This window comes from Hemiscyllium ocellatum, chromosome 10, assembly GCF_020745735.1.
Source record: "Hemiscyllium ocellatum isolate sHemOce1 chromosome 10, sHemOce1.pat.X.cur, whole genome shotgun sequence".
Lineage (NCBI taxonomy): Eukaryota > Metazoa > Chordata > Chondrichthyes > Orectolobiformes > Hemiscylliidae > Hemiscyllium > Hemiscyllium ocellatum.
Window position 1 is genome coordinate 30,079,634 of NC_083410.1, and position 16,730 is coordinate 30,096,363.

Sequence of the window (16,730 nt, forward strand, 5' to 3'; positions counted from 1 at the left end):
TCAAGAGGGTTGGAATATAAAAGTACCGTTGTGCTACTGAGACTTTATAAAGCTCTGGTTTGGCCCCATTTGGAGTACTGTGTCCAGTTTTGGTCCCCACACCTCAGGAAGGACATACTGGCACTGGAGCGTGTCCAACAGAGATTCACACGGATGATTCCTGGAATGGTAGGTCTAACATATGAGGAACGGGTTGAGGATCCTGGGATTGTATTCATTGGAGTTTAGAAGATTAAGGGGAGAGTTAATAGAAACTTACAAGATAATACATGGCTTGGAAAGGGTGGACGCTAGGAAATTGTTTCTGTTAGGCGAGGAGACTAGGACCCATGGACACAGCCTTAGAATTAGAGGGGGTCAATTCAGAACAGATATGCGGAGACATTTCTTCAGCCAGAGAGTGGTGGGCCTGTGGAATTCATTGCTGCAGAGTGCAGTGGAGGCCGGGACGCTAAATGTCTTCAAGGCAAAGATTGATAAATTCTTGATGTCACAAGGAATTAAGGGCTACGGGGAGAATGCTGGTAAGTGGAGTTGAAATGCCCATCAGTCATGATTGAATGGCAGAGTGGACTCGATGGGCCGAATGGCCTTACTTCCACTCCTATGTCTTATGGTCTTAGTCTTGATCTCATTGAATGTTGGAACAGGCTTGAGGGGCTGAATGGCTTACTCCTGTTCCTGTGCTTCTAAACATAAGTGGATGCCTTATAGATGATTTGGAGCTATGGACTGTGCATAATGGAAGGTCAGCTGGCAATAATAGCTGCTTTGTCCATGGGCTTGTGATCAGTAATTGAAGACAGAGAGTTTCTGTCTGCCAACAACGATGTGATTGGTTCCCAGGCAGCTGAACAGTTTGGGGCTGTAAACTAAGTAGTGAAAATCCAACATAACTTGCAGGAGGTGGCTTGTTGTAGTTACAAGAGATTATAGTCCAATCTGTTTGAAGTTTCTTTGACATCTGTCGGTGTTACATCCCACTGGTTCCATGCAGTTTTATTTATATCTGCAGTTATTGTCTCTGTTGTAATCATCTTTTGACAAAGGATTAAAAATATCCGCAGTTATTTTATGTTCTGACTCCATGGTCATGACATTTTAAATGGTGCAAGCCATTCATGTTGTTTACTTTCTGCTGATGCTTCCAGCCCATCAACAGGGCAGATCCCATTGGCTGAAGGCAAAGATCATTCAAATGACCAGAAAGCATGTGAGTGATGTGTTACCTGCACTCCAGTCAACAAGTAGTTGCTAATTGCTGCTTACAATCTTTACAGTGTGCATTTTAGCCTTCAATATATCTAACATGAGGGTGGTCTATACATCCCACCTGCATACATATTACGCTAGTCTGAATTATATAGTATAAATTAATCTGGTGTATTATAGATCTTACATTATTCACTTAATAATTTGTCATTGTAATGTGTATTTACAAAACCTATTCCATTACATCTTGCGTATGTCTTCATTTAAAAGCCATTGAATTGAAGATTCAGTCATTTGCCATTTTCATCAACTTCTGATAACAAAATTTGATACCTACGGTTTAGATGAATTTTTGTAAATGTCCCTTTCCATTGTTCTTTTTTTTTCACAGAAGTATACCATTTCAGTCACAACCAGTTGGCCCTGGTGTGTAAAAAGGGGACAAGATGCTCTGCAGTTTATTTTTCAGGACTACAGGTTACAGTGGAGATTGGCATAGGTGGCTTCCTCCAGGCAACAGTCCATTTGCCACATTCCTTCTACAACAGAACTCTTGGCCTTCTTGGTTTGTGGAGCAGTACATCAGCAGATGACCTTTTATTTCCAAATGGAGATCAACTAAAGTTCCAAGCTGGCAGTTTTCCAACTGAAGAGGAAATATATAGGTTTCAACAATCCTGTAGGTCTTTGTAGTCATTAAAATAGAGATTACAAACTTTAGTCTTATTTCACTTTAGACACCTCAATGTCCCAACATGTCTGTTTCTCGTTCTCTTCTAATGGGAAAGCATCTTACTGGAGTTTCTTGGGCACCAGCATCATTCAAATAGGCATTGCGTTTGTGTGACCCTGAACAGTAAAAGTAAGAAGGCTATTGATGGTATACAATACTGAGCCAACCTCAGTCCTAGGATAATAAAGTCTCAACAGTGCAGAATGAGGGTATTAAGTCTATCGAGTCGACACCAACCCCCTCAACAGAATCCCACCCTATCCTTATACCCTGCATTTACCATGACTAATCCACCCAATTCCATCCAATTCCATCCTTGCCTCAGTTCATCTGTTACCATGCCTTTGAACCTCTCTGTATAACTACTTTGAAGTACTCCTAGCCAGACTTATCTTCCATCCACCATAAATTTAAACTCGTCCTAAACTTTGCTGCCTGAAGCTTTCTTTTATCAAACCCTGTTAGCCCATCACCCTGACCCACAATGGATTCTGGTTAAGCAGCTTGTTGATTTTAAATTTCCATCCTTGTTTCCAAATCTATCCATATTTTTTACCCTGCTGTATGTCTGTAACTGTCACTAAACCTAAACCCTTTGAGATATCTGCAGCCATCTGATTCTTATAACTTGAGCATCCTGGAATTTAATGGCTTCAACACTGGTGTGCTTGTTTTCTACTTAAAACCTACTGATTGACTAAAAGCTTTGGTCGTCTACCCTAATATCTCCTCCTTTGACTCAGCATCAGATTTTAATAATTTCCCGGTGAAGTACCTTAAGAAGTATTACTCTGTTAAAGGTGTCATTATCAGTATTTCACATATACTTTTGATCCATCTCTTTCTTCCCACTTCCAACCAACAATTCTTATTAAAATGCACCAGCATCTTCATTTATGCAATTTTAGTGTTTTATTTAATTAAAGAACAATACTTTTCTTTACATGTAAATTAAACTACCTTAGTTTCCCACCATCATACAGTGTCTACACTTGAGGATTTTGGGAAGATTCATTTCTTTTCAACCCTCTGACTACATAGCTTTGAAATGATCTGCAAAGCGCCCTCAGAATGTTTCAACATCTCTCCTGCATAAACGCACAATTCCCCAAACCCACACAGATGAAGAGGTACTCTGGAAGAATTGCTGGCACCTCTGTGTTTGTGTTCCTATATGTGATGCTGAATTGCTGACCCTGCACAGTTTAAATAGATTGGTATTACACATAATACGGTTTGTTTTAAAAGGAAATCTAATTGAAATTAGAAAATGAAAGCTTAAAAGTGTAGGATCTAAAACCAGTCTTAGGTTCCAGAAAAGCCATGATTAATTTTAGGTTTAGTCATGATGAATTTAATTAATCAGAACTTAGGTAATATTTACACATGTACATTCATTCATGAATTGACAAATTTATTTCAAATTTAGTTGACATAAACTTCTGAGCTTGCAGTTTGAAAGTTATGTAAAGTGAATGGAATCATCTGAACAACTCTTGTCTCATACAAGGAGCTTTGGTGCACAAAGTTGTAAATTTTGACAAATTCTAAAGTAACAGCTACAGTGTTGATGGGACTGAAGATAATGTAAGGCTTACAAGTTTTCGGAATAGATTCAAGCATCTTTGTAAAGAGATAGGCTGTGGGCTGGATATTTCATGCATCAATGTGCTTCCAATGTGGACAAGCAAAATGGCCAACCCATCACCATCCCATCCAATCCCTAGCTCACCTCCATGTATCTGGGGCTAGGCAGATACTAAAATTGGCAGACCACCAACCATATATGTGTAAATAATTAAAGGTCATAGAGTCATAAAACGTGGAGATAGACCCTTTGGTCGAACCTATCCACATCAACCAGGTTTCCCAAACTAAACTATTCCCATTTGCCTGCAATGGTCCATTTGCCTCTAAACCTTTCCTATTCATGAGCCTGTCCAAATGTTCTTCAAATGTTTTAAGTGTGCATCCATCTATGAACTTGTTAAACACTCAGTTGATCTAAATATATCCTCCCTGTGCCGTATACCAGTTGACATTGATAGCTGGACAGGAATGTGCAGTCCATTTCTTTTTAAGGTTTTAAAGTGGTGAGTGAGAAAGTGAGGTATTAGATTTGGACAGTGTAATTTGCCCATCAAAGTCAATTCCCAAGGAGATGGTGGCTACCCTTACTTCCCATCACCTACACTTCAACACCTAAGACTCCAAGCCCCTTGCCATCCTTTGTAAGGTGGCAAACATTCCCCACCCAAAACCTCCTGCTTTCCTAAGATCAGGCTTTCGTTACACCTTCATTGTAGGCAACTCCCCCAGCTGAGCTCTGGATGAGTGTTACTAGGATGAGTGCATGTGCTGGCCTATCAAGTTAGCCAGCAGTTCCAGAGGGTTTCTCTCTCCTCACTGAGGGACAGAGGTCTAACTCTTCAGTATAGCATGGTAGTGGCCCAGGCTTCATTTTGGTCCATTCACTCACTGCCATTCCTTTCTTCTGCAGTCTCCGTATGTTTAAATGTTAGAAGTTTATTTCTGCACCACAATAAAGCAGGATATGCCTATTAGGTAATAACTGTTAAGTAACAGAAAAATAGATCTGTAATATTGGTATAGGAATTTTAAAAAAGTTCTCACTGTCTTGAACTGAGAGAAGGTAATTTCACCTGAATTGTAATCAAATTTGTCTCTGTTACATTTTAGTTTATAAAAGATAACATATATGATGTTTAAGATGCAGTAATCATTTTTGAATAGTATCCTACATAATAAAATTATTGAATTAATTACTGGGTAAAGCCTTTTGTAAGGAGTGGTACAAATGGATAAGAGAAACATGATGGTGGATCTGACAAAAATATGGGCTATAAATTCTGACTTTTCCAGCAAGGCTCACATTGTATGTGAGAATTTTTTTTTAAATTAAGGAATGTTGTTAGAGGGCTGATGGGTTGAGGTATTCTCTAGATAAAGTATTAATAGGTTTTCTTATGGTCCAAAAATAGTCACCATTTCCTTCTCATAAGATAGAGAATGTGCATTTTTAGGACACTAGGTTAGTAAATCTTTTTTTGAATTTTGCTTCCTTTCACTGCCATCAGTGTAAAGAGGATTTGTAAAAGTGTGGAGAATAAACCATGAATAAATAAATGTTAACAAGTTGTTAAAATTTGTTGTTGCAAGCCATTAATGCTGCAAAGGTTACCTCATTCAACAGCAAAGGGCTTTCCATACAAAATCCCTGGCATAAGTAATTTTGATTTTTTTTTAAGTAGAAAAGGATAGAAAAACAACTGTCACACATCTGAAAAGTTTCTGTTTCTATTCAGAATCAAACACCTGTGATGTAGGCATGACTATAGATATAGGGGAGGTTAGCCAAAAGCTACACTGTACATCATAGAGCAAATGGGAACAAATAGACGAAAGGTAGTGAAGTAGGGAGAAATTGTGTAAGAGATTCAAAAATGTAAAAGATAGATAGCTTTCAGAATCCTTATTAAACATTATATTCCTTGGTGGGTGAACAGCAGAATCGGACAGAGAGCAGCCCAAATCTATGGTTCAGGTTGGAACCAATTATGGTTGAGGTCAAAGGAAGTGAAAATCAGAACAGCTGAAGATTCACCACTGTCCATTTTGCATTATTACTCAAAGCCACAAATTGTAGTTGATAATTTCTATCCATCTGTGTTTCAGGAAGATATTTAGCCCATCATACGAGGTGTCTAATGAACATACCAACATATGAAATAGGAATCAGAGGTAGACCACTTTGTTCCTCAAGCCTGCTCCACCAATGAATAAGATCATGGCTGGTCTATTTGTATTTCTGAACTCCACATTCTCAACTTCCCTGAGAACCCTTGATTCTCCTTTCTAACAAGAATTTACCCACCTCTGACTTAAACTTATTCAATGGACTGCCTCCACCACCTTCTAAGCAAAAGAGTTCCATAGTCTTAATTTCAACACAGTAAAGATGTAAAAGGGTGAAATATCTTAATAGAAACAATAAAGCCTCTGATGTATATGAAGAAAGATTGCTTTTAACTTCTTTCTGGCACTGTACATTTCAGGGCAGGTACCACCTCCAGAAAGTCTTTTCCTTTCACATCAGCCAATGGAAAATTGGAGAACAATTCGGCCAATCTTCACATCAGTACTCCTTGCATCTGCAGATAATAAAACACTAAATAATATCAACAGGACATGTTCTGGCAATGCTGCATGTATTCATGATATCCTAGTTACTAATGATATAAACATTGGATTGCAAACTAAAGATTACTACATGAAGTATGAGAAATCGGCAGTGACTTTTGGTAAGTACGTTATCATTTAGGTAGATGTTATATAATGAATAAATGCTGTCACTGGCAAGACCGTTACAAAATATTCTGAATACGATTAATTTTAGACATCTTTAGCAGAATTTTGTTTTGTGAATGTATTTCAAAGTGACAGTGAAGAAATCTGAAGGGTTGACTCTCTGAATATATTTAGCAATATTAGAACATTTTGTAATATGTATTTGACTTTGTGGTTCAGACAAAGCTAGTTTAGTCACATGATGTCTTGTTTAGTTCATTCAATAGGGATTTGCTGTAACTCTGTTCAATTGTACTGTATTATTCCTGATGAAGGGCTTATGCCCGAAACGTCGAAATTCCTGTTCCTTGGATGCTGTCTGACCTGCTGCGCTTTTCCAGCAACACATTTTCAGCTCTGATCTCCAGCATCTGCAGACCTCACTTTTTCCTCGAAGATTTTAACCTACTGCGAATCCTCTTGCAAGGATGCTTTCCTTGAAGAAGGTCTCTTCCTCCCTCTACAAGGCTTAACCTGCTGGACACACTTTCCTCATTCCTGATGAAGGGCTTATGCCCGAAACGTCGAATTTCCTGTTCCTTGGATGCTGCCTGACCTGCTGCGCTTTTCCAGCAACACATTTTCAGCTCTGATCTCCAGCATCTGCAGACCTCACTTTTTCCTCCATTAGAACAGTTTTACCTTCTTAAATCATACATTGATTAAAGTGAGAAAATTGTGAAATTGATTCATTGGTTAGACACAGTGAGAAATGTACTAAGAGGAATAATTTTACTCAATATACGTTTAGAGTCATAGAGATGTACAGGACAGAAACAGACCCTTCGGTCCAACACATCAATGTCGACCAGATATCCCAACCTAATCGTCCCATTTGCCAGCACCCGGCCCATATCTCTCAAACCCCTTCCTATTCATATACGCATCCACATGCCTTTTAAATGGTGCAATTGTACCAGCCTCCATCACTTCCCTGGCAGCTCATTCCATACACGTACCACCCTCTGTGTGAAAAAGTTGGCCCTTAGATCCCTTTTATGATTTTTCCCTGTCACCCTAACCCTATACCCTCTAGTTCTGGACTCCCCCACCCTAGGGAAAAGACTTTGACTATTTACCCTATCCATGCCCCTCATGATTTTATAAACCTCTATAAGGTCACCCCTCAACCTCTGACACTCCAGGGATAACAGTCCCAGCTTATTCAGCCTCTCCCTATAGCTCAGATCTTCCAGCCCTTGCAACATCCTTGAAAATGTTTTCTGAAATCTTTCAAGTTTCACTACATCCTTCTGTTGTTACAAGAGTTAACTGTTTAGTATAATGTGAGTCCTTTAGGTTGTGTTGAATTGCTACTCTATCTGTTTGTTATTTTTAGGAAACATGCCTCCAACATTTATTGGCCCGTTGTTAATTCGGGTTAAAGTTAATACTACAACAAGGGTTCAATTTACAGCTAAAGACCTCAACAAAGATAAAATCAACTTTGCAGTTGTACCACCTACCCCTCAAGGAGCAACAATAAACCCAGGTTGGCAATTATTCATCAAAATCTTTGTGAGTCAGAACTCAACCATCGTATCATGTGGAAGTGAACTTATAACTTCTCACCCTTTTTCACATTGGCCCATCATTACTTCGGTCACTCAATGTTCTGCCTTTCATTTCTTCCCCATTGGGTACTTCTTATCCTCCTTTCCTATTACTTAGCCACCTCTCACTATTCCTACTGTCTTATCTTCTGCCACCAACTCAGATTTCAACATCCTTTTGATAACTCCACTGTTTATCTCTATCCCTTTCTTGGCCTTCTCCAAAAAACCCATTGAGTTACTTCCCCACCATTGCTGCCTTTTTATTGCAGCAAACCTAACTTTCCATTTTCCTGTCTCACAGAGCTCAAAGAGCACACCAGCAATCGTACTTACCATCCTTCATCCTATTCTACCCATTACTGCTCTCTCAAACTCTGCCAGAAGATCATTCCATTACAATTGCCTCTGCAATGACCACTCTTTAACATGGTCCTTACAACACACATCATTATTGTAGACAATTCTGCTGACATCACAACTATGAATAAGGTCATGGTTTGCAGGTAGCAATAACTTGACATTACTAAAGCTTTATTGCCTGGCTGTATTTTCCCTCACTTATTACACACAAACTGTTGGCATTGAGGCCTTTATTACCAAACTGCGCTTTAAAGTCTGATCTTAGACATCTTATTGGAAAACCTCCATTTGTTGCAGCTCTCTTGCCTCTTCCTAAATCCCTCATTCACAATTCCACACCCCACTCATGACTAAACCTATCCAAAGTTTCTCGCTGAAACATTTCCACACTTCTGCTCTTCAATGCTCTTTCGTCCAATTTCAATCTCAACTCACTTTGCTCACCCTCCTCTGTCTTTCCTTCTTTGTCCTTCTCAAACATCTCACTCATAGCAACTTTCTTCCTCCACACATTGAGGATTTCCACTTTATCTTGCTAGCTCAGGTGACCTCTTTGCTTCAATAGTCTGTGTTATAGATAAGCGGATTTCTGATTATTTCCTTCTATCCCTTAATTTCCACATCACTTTACCAATCCACACTCCTTTCATTTGCAACAGATATTGAAAAAAAACCTTGCTCTACAGCGAGTTCTAAAATCTGGCATGAGTCCATCCTTGCCCTATATTTCTTGTCATTCTGCCTCTACATGCTGTACCTGGGTTCCATCATCCAAACTCATGGAGTCAGATTCCATATGTATGCTGATCATGCATCATCTCTCTCCATCCATCAATCACTTTTGTGCCCTCATACCGCTTGTCCAGTCATGGGTGAGATGCAACTTCTTGTGGTCAAACATTATGAAGATCAAAGACATTATCTTGAGCCTTCACCACAAACTCCATATTTGAGTCACCAATTTCATCATTTTGGTTTGAACCAGTTAGTTCACAACCTCAGCACTGGTATTTGACCTCGAGCTGAGCTTCTGAACCTATTTTCTCTCCATCACAAAAGCTGCCTATTCAAACTCCATAGTTTGATTGCCTCCAACATGAACACAGCACGACTGCTGAAGAATTTTTCTTCCATATCTTTGATTTGTCAAGTCCTGCCTCTTATGCTTCATGCTCTATCAACTATAGTTCATCCAAAATTCTGTCTGTATCCTATTCATCACTACCTCTTGTTCACCCCTCACTGTTGGTTGTCCAATTTAGAATTCTTATAAATTTCCTCTCATTGCCCCTTTCTGCCTTGTGCTCTGTGCTCCATAACAACAGTCCCCTCCCTGCCATGACTAACCCATCTCCTCCCACCCCAGAACTTTGTTTTAGCTAACCGTATTATTCATTGCAAATATGAGTTTTCATGGTTCTCATTGTTCTTATATTGATGCACATCAAAATCTAATTCTGATTGCTATTATTGGTGCAAATCTTACCATTTTACTCAATGGTGTTTCTCTGGAAATATGGAAAATGTCACTGCATAGTAATGGTTTCTTAGGATGTGTGTTGTGAGCATTCCTGGGGAAGTTTAATATGTATTTAGCCTATATTTGTCTTTGATATTTCTGACTTGTCAATGCATGATCTAATCACTGGGAAACATTCTGCTGTCTTGAACTAACATTCATCATGTTGTTATCTACGGAATAAACTAGACTATAAATGAAGATTGGTTTGATAAAGTGCCATGTCAAACAATTATGAAAATTCAGGCATGCTGGACAGTATTCTTGATAGCTGAACCTACTACAACTGCTTCCTTGTATTGAGCTCCATCTCTATCTTTCTCCCTCTCACTCTCCATTTCCACTGCGACCATGACTATTTAACCTACATTAAACACTGGAAGTTTGCTCTATTCGCCGAATGATGTCCTCTTAAGAAAAATGACCCTATTTAAGGGATTGGTGGGTTTTCCCCACTGGCATTACACTACTACAAACCAAACCCACACAATATTTAAGGAAGATAAAAGGGTGATGAGTTTGCAGTAAGGAGAGAATAGGAGTAATGGAGTTCCAATTGACAGACAGTACTCTTTCCAGGTGATTTATTTTCATTTACATAAATTACATGTACTTAGGCACGAGACCAGGATTATCAAAATTTGCCAATGATGCCAAATTACAAGTTGTGTGAACCCATGAGAAAGAAAGCAAGAGATTCTGAAAGATACAAATTGGCATAAAAATGGGCAGTTAGCTATAAATATAGTTTAGAACACAAAAGTTGGAAATTGCAGATTTTAGGAAAAGAAACAGTGAACAGAGTTATACTCTAGATGATGATAAGTAATATAAATGGAATATTAAAACAAGAGCATCGTTTTTTGCAATTCTTGTGCAAACATTTACCTCCCAGGATCATGTTTTGGAAATTTAATTTAAACATGATGGAAGTCTCCTTATGTTAATATTGCAGCAATAATTTCTGTATGCTGATCACTTATTTTTGTATATTTGATGGGTTTTGTAAAAATATAGCCACAGGCCTTCTGACCTGGACACCGAAAACTATCACGCCAGTTCAACTAACCGTTCAAGTCAATGATGACTTAAGTGGATCATTTCTGAATCCCACTGTCCAGATGTGCAACTGTATGGATGGAGGTGAATGTGATTATGATACAATCCTGCAGGCACACTTTCTGGGGAAATTTCAGGTTAGTCACTTTGCAGGCACCATCTGATTGGTGAGTATGGCAATATTTCTAGAAAAGGAGGTTAAATAATATATTACACTGTTGAAAAGGAATCAATTATTGGTTGGAGCTAAGTAATAAGCACTTAATAGGATGTGGTTTTTGTACACTTACCTTTTCTCTTTATTAAAATACACAATGCAGTCTAGTGTATTGTCCTATATCGTTCCTACAATTGATTCTACTATGTTCATTGCATATATTTTTGACTATCTCTAACATAAAAATATTGTTGGATATAAGATACTGGCGTTACTTTCTTAATATTTTGTTATTCTCACTCTAACATATATGGGGAAGAAATGAGATTACTCTTGATTTTGGATATGGGACTTGGAAGTCATGGGTTATGAAGAAAGTTTATATCAGACTCAAAACATTAACTCTGCATCTTTCTCCTCAAATGCTCCCAGACCTGCTGTGCTTCTCCAGTACTACCTGTTTTCATTTGGGATTCTTGTGGCTTCTTCCAATGATTTAAATGTGTGGATCACTGCTGAACACACTGCTGATGAGCTGGGTATTCAACAAAATCCAAACAGCATATGTGACAGACGTATTTTTCAGCTGGGACTGCAGATGCTGGAGATCAGAGCTGAAAATGTGTTGCTGGAAAAGCGCAGCAAGTCAGGCAGCATCCAAGGAGCAGGAGAATCGACGTTTCGGACATGAGCCCTTTTACAGCTGGCCTGCTTCTCTAGCAACCAGCCCCTTTTTAGAGGGAACATGCAATCATTATATCGCATGTTGATGATCTGTGAAAAAACTGGCTACAAAGAGAAACACAGAAAATGAAGTATGAGAAAAGACAGAGGGCTTCCTTATTCCACAGGATGCCATTGACTGTACAGATATAGCTTTGAAAGAGCTGCATGTCAACTTTGCTTTATACAGGAATCAAAAGAGTTTCCACTCCTTCAGTAGTAGCTGGTGTGCAACCAGAGGCAGGGGATGATGCAGAGTCAGGTGTGTGGTGCTGGAAAAGCACAGCAGGTCAGGCAGCTTCCAAGGAGCAGCAGAATTGACGTTTCAGGCAAAAGCTCTTAATCAGGAATGAGGCTTGAGGGCCGGGGAGGCTGAGAGATAAATGGGAGGGGGGTGGGGTTGGGGGGAAAGTAGCTGGGAATGCGATAGGTAGATGAAGGTGGGGGAGAAGGTGATAGGTCAGAGAGGAGGGTGGAGCAGAGAGCTGGGAAAGGTGATGGACAGGTCAGGAGGGTGTGTCAAGTTGGAGACTTGGGACTGGAATAATGTGGGGGGAGGAGAAATGTGGTAACTGTTGAAATCCACATTGATCCCGTGTGGTCGCAGGGTCCCAAGGCGGAATATGAGGCGTTCTTCCTCCAGGTATTGGGTGGTAATGGTTTGGCGGTGCAGAGGTCCAGGACCGGCATGTCCTTGGTGGAGTGGGTGGGGGAGTTGAAGTGTTTAGCCATGATGCGGTTGGGTTGGTTGGTGCGGTTGTCCCAGAGATGTTCTCTGAAATGATCCGCAGGTTGGCGTCCTGTCTCCCCGATGTAGATGAGACCACATTGGGTGCAATGGACATAGTCGATGACATTGGTGGAGATACAGGAAAATGTCTGTAGGAGTGGAAGGATCCTTTGGGACCTTGGATAGAGATGAGAGGAGTGGCGTGGGCGTAGGTTTTGCACTTCCTGTGCTGGCGGGGAGGGTGCCGAGAGTGGGGTGAGGGCTGCTGGGGTCGGGGGGGGAAGTGGGGGGGCAGGATTTGACAAGGGAGTCATGAAGGGAATGATCTCTCCGAAATGCTGATAAAGGTGGGGAGAGAAAAATATATCTCTGGTGGTAGGGTCCGTTTGTAGGAGGCGGAGGTGGTGAAGGATGAAGCGATGTATACAGAGGTTGGTGAGGATCAGGGTTATTCTGTCCTTGTAGCGTTGTGAGTGGTGGGGTTCAAGGGCAGAGGTGTGGGAAGTGGAGGAGATGCACTGGAAGGCGTCGTCGACCACGTGTGAAGGGAAATTGCACTCTTGGAAGAAGGAGGCCATCTGGGATTTTCTAAGGTGGAATTGGTCATCCTGGGTACAGGTGCAACGGAGGGGAGGAATTGTGAATAAGAGATGGCATTTTTACAGGATATAGGGTGGGAGGAGGCATAGTCTAGGGAGCTGTGGGAGTCAGTGGGTTTGTAGTAGATGTCTGTGGTTAGTCGGTCACCGTTGATGGAGATGGAGAGGTCCAGGAAGGGGAGAGAGGTGTTCAAGATGGTCCAGCTGATTTTGAAGTTAGGGTGAAAGATGGTAGTGAAGTTGATGAACTGTTCAACCTCCTCGTGCGAGCACGAGATAGCGCTGATACAGTCATCGATGTAGCGGAGGAACAGGCGAGGGGTGGTGCCGGTGTAGCTGTGGAAGATGGAGTGTTCCACATATCCGACGAAGAGGCAGGCATAGCTAGTTCCCATGGTTTCCCCTTTAGTTTGCAGGAAGTGGGAATATTGGAAGGAGAAGTTAAGTGTGAGGACCTGTTCAGCCAGGCAGATGAGGGTGTCAGTGGAACGGTACTGGTTGGGATGGCATGAGAGGAAGAAACAGAGGGCTTGGAGGCCTTTGTCATGGCGAATGGATATGTATAGGGACTGGATGTCCATGGCGAACATGAGGCAATGAGGGCTGGGGAAATGAAAGTCTTGCAGGAGGTGAAGGGTGTGGGTGTTGTCCAGATGAGATGGAGAGTTCCTGGACTAAAGGGGAACAGGACGGTGTCAGGGTATGCAGAGATGAGTTCTGTGGGACAGGAACAGGCTGAGACAATGGATCGACTGGGGATGTCAGGAATCTTCTGTAGGGGGTAGAATGGGGCAGTGCGGGGGTCATGGACAATGAGGTTGGAGGCTGTGGATGGGAGATCCCCAGAGGTGATGAGGTTGTGGATGGTCTGGGAGATGATGGTGATGGGAGGTGAGGTTGTATTTGAGGGGGCAGTAGGAGGAAATGTCCACTAGTTGGCACCTGCCTTCAGTGGTGTAGAGGTTGGCGCACCAAACTACCACAATGCCCCTCTTGTCCACTGGTTTGATGGTGATGTTGGGGTTGGAGTGGAGGGAGTGGAGAGCTGCGCATTGAGGGCGGGAGGTTGGAGTGGGTGAGGGGGATGGACGCGTTGAGGCAGTCTATGTCACAGCGGCAGTTAGAAATGAAGAGGTCAAGGGCAGGTAACAGGCCAGTACGGGATGTCCAGGTTGCAGGGACCCTGCAACCAAATGAGATCAATATGGATTTCAGCAGTTTCCTCATTTCCCCGCCCTCCACATTATACCAGTCCCAAGCCTCCAGCTTGGCACCTCCCTCCTGACCTGTCCATCTTCCTTCTCATCTAACTGGTCCACCCTCCTCTCTGACCCATCACCTTCTTTCCCACCTTCACTTACCTATTGCATTCTCAGCTACTTTTCCCCCAGCCCTACCCGCCTCCCATTTATCTCTCAGCTCCCCGGCCCACAAGCTTAATTCCTAATGAAAGACTTATGCCCAAAATATCGATTCTCCTGCTCCTTAGATGCTGCCTGGCCTGCTGTGCTTTTCCAGTACCACATTCTCGATTCTGATCTTCAACATCTGCAGTCCTCACTTTCTCTGAGGGAATGATGCAGGTCAATGCTTGGCAGCTTGACAGGAATCATTATGGTTTTATTCTGCAGCATCTGCTTTGAGCTGAGATTAGAAACTTTAAGTAGGAGGAATTGGGTTCAAATCTACCTTCACCCACCAGTGTTTATACATAACAAAAATACAGATGGCCAGCATTGTTTTCCTTTCATTGCAGATTGTCGGATGCATATGCTCAGAGCTGTTTTCAGGAGAGTTCTGCTCAGAATATCAAGATCACTGTAAAGGGCAGCCTTGTTTCCCAGAACTGAAATGCATAAACCAAATCAGTCCACAGCTTTTCCAATGTGGTACATGTCCATCGGCAACCATTGCAAATGGGAAAGAGGGATACAAATGTTTTTTACATGGTGAGAAATGATTAAGAAATACTTTTACATTAAATTCATTGAATTAAAGTGAGGATGTGTTTATGGAGCAAAGATTAAATAGAAATAAAATATCATGGGCATTAATGATCCATCTCTTCAACGTGTTATTTTATAGATCCATGTTGACCTTGCATGGTATTTCCATGACACATATTTCTTTCGAACCTTCTTTCTGCTCATCTCCTTTTTTCTGATTTTGTTTACTGTCTCTTTTGCTTGGCCCTTTTATAGTCTGTTCACTTTTGCTAAGCTCCCAAATTTTCTCTGCTGGCTGTTGTAAGATAAATCTGCAACATTAGCACTCATTGGTCTTACTGCCAGGAGTGATATCTGATTGGTCACTGATACTTTTCCTCTCTTTTCTAGCGCCCTGTTTTTTAGATTAGATTAGATTAGATTTCTTATAGTATGGAAACAGGCCCTTTGGCCCAACAAGTCCACACTGATAGGCTTTCACTCCATTTCCTGTCTTCATAACATCTTCTGCTATCTCTGTCTGTCACTTACACTTAAATCAAGATAAAATGTCATATTGATAATGTTTTACATTGTTACCTGTATATATATATCATTTCACTATCTCATTGGTACCTAGAAGTACATGTGTTAAATATAAGGAAAAAGTTGTGAATTAAATCAGTCACTTTTTTGTAAGGAATGTTCGGTTGACAGTAACACAGGAGAAAGGACAGAAAGAGGGAGCACCCAAAGTTATTGTTGACGTTGGAACCAATGACACAGATAGGTGTATGTTTAAATTTGAATTGAGGGAGTTTAGGTTAGAGTTAGGCACTAGAGTGTAAAAGAAGACCTTATGTAGTAATCCCTGGATTGATCTCTCTTCCATATGTTGGCAGATTAGGGAGAGGACATTGGGGAAGGTAAATCCTTGGCTGCAAGGAGGGAAGAGTTCAGACACTTGGAAACTGGGTGAGGTTCTACTATAAGCAAAGGTTCACAAAGTAGCATTGAATGAAGTTGATCGTACCTTTTCCAGAGATTCTAAGTAAATCAGCAGAGCAATAATCTGGCAGGGGAGGAATGAGGAAAGTCTAATGAAGAAGAGGATCATTAATAAAGATGTTCGATTTTAACAGAAGGTCTCACTGAAACAAATAATGGGAAAATACAATCAATAGAGAAAAGGAAGAAAAGTGGTCTTGAGAAAGTGAGAGATTAAATTACTATTGTGGAACTGACAAGGGGGCAATCTTCCAAACCTTACAATTTTGACTACCTTGAAGGACAGGTACAGTACAACCTGCAAGTGCCCCTTCAAGCCACACACCATCCTAATTCCAGTTGATTGTTGCTATGGTAAAATCCTGGAATTCCCTTCTGAACACCACTCTGGATATTGTAGCTAAAACACTTGGACTGCAGAAGTTCAAAAAGACCTGGAGTGTTTGTGCGCAAACCTTTGAAAGTGACCTTGCAGTTGAGGAAGTAACTACCAAACTGAAAGGATCCTGGGCTGTATATTTTGAGTGCAAAAGCATGGAAATTATGATGAACCTGTATATAACATTGGATTATTATGGCCAATTTTGGGTAGCACAATTTAGGAAAGATGTGAACACTTTAAAGAGAGTCCAGAAAAAAAATCCTGGGATTGCTTCCAGGGATCAGAAACATCAGATATTAGGATAAATTGCAGAGGCTGGGGTTATTCTTCTGAGAGAAAAGAAGACTGACAGGAAATTTGATGGAACTGTTTGAAATAAGGAGGGATATAGACAGAATG